This window comes from Pteropus alecto, unplaced genomic scaffold, assembly GCF_000325575.1.
Source record: "Pteropus alecto unplaced genomic scaffold, ASM32557v1 scaffold39, whole genome shotgun sequence".
Lineage (NCBI taxonomy): Eukaryota > Metazoa > Chordata > Mammalia > Chiroptera > Pteropodidae > Pteropus > Pteropus alecto.
Genome location: NW_006443568.1, coordinates 8,679,308 through 8,680,709, shown reverse-complemented (window position 1 = coordinate 8,680,709; position 1,402 = coordinate 8,679,308).

Sequence of the window (1,402 nt, the reverse complement as noted above, 5' to 3'; positions counted from 1 at the left end):
AGAGGGGATCAGGCCTCGCTGGGGTGGAGGGCAGAGTGGGCCGGGGGCGGGGTGGGCGCGGAGGGCTGGCCCAGACGTCGGGGGAAGGCTCTGCGAGTCCAGGGAGGCTCTGCGGTGGGAGAGGTGGAAGTCTTCCTATCCCGGGACTTTTCTGCGGACTTTTTTTTTTTTTTTGACATCTGATGTGGCGCGGGTGTCAGGAAGAAGAGGGCAGGTGGAAGTGCGGGGAGGGCAACGTTGATCTGATCCGTTCTCTTAGTTTCCTTCTCTCTCTTTCTCACTCTTGCACTCTGTACGCGCGCGCGCCTACGTGTATATGTCCGTCCGTGTCCAGGCTTCTGGCAGCCGTAGATGCCTTCAGTGACCCATCCTGGCACCAAACTGAACTCTGCCAAGGTGCTTCCACCAGGCGATTGTAGCGCCCGTACAAAGGGCCTTTCCTCGGGACCGGGATATTCAGTACCAGTTTCAAAGGGTAAATAGGAAGTGTAGAGTAGAAGAGAGACTGCGAACCAGCAGGATCCCATTCTTGTTACTGAAAGCTGCAGTGGGACGCTCTCTTGCCAGCCAGGTTGAATTTGCCTGGTGCCCTCTGTGTCTCCTCCGCAGGTGTACTACCAGGGTCTCTAAAAAAGAGGTATCGGGACTTAAAACTAATGTCTAACAGTCTCATTTGACTCTTTTCCCCAAAGTCTGTTTTTTCTGTAACTTTTAAAAAACTTTGAGGTAGTGAGCGAGCAACTTTAAAGTTTTCTTCCCAAGTTCGTAAGTTCAGAAGCCCGGTAGGATGGCTGTAGCTTCCCCATTCTTCCCAAGGATGAAAAAGTTAAGCGTTTCCTTATAAGAAAGCCTGAAACAGTTTTTAGAAGAAAACTGTTCTCAGGGCACGTCTTGACTCAGAGACGTTATGAAATCCACACTTAGGGCAAAGCTTAGGCCTGCACTAAGCTTTTCTGTACCCTACGGCCTTCGTTGAGTATTGTTTCTGTTCACTAAGGTGAAGGAACTACTTAAAGCTATTTCTGGTTTGAGTTGTGGCTTATTCTTCCTTGTAATTCTTATATTTTAAGAGATTGGATCGAATCTTGGCTGTTGCTAGATCCTTTGTCACAGACCAAGGAGTAACTAGTAGAGCTCCTTGGGACTGAGTCTGAGACTAACAATGGGTTTCTTCGTTGCAAATTGTTGTGTATCATTGGCAGGTGAGAAACATCCTTTTCTACTACGGTTTGTGATCATGCTGCTTTAATTCTGGGGTCCTGCTATCCTTCCTTCTTTTAACCTATGTGGAGACACTTCTGTTCAAGTCACATCTCAATTTGTAGAAGCAGCACTTTGAGTCAACTCTACAGAATAATTGAAAAACAATCTGTATTTCTGCCCGAGACGCTTACCTTTGGGG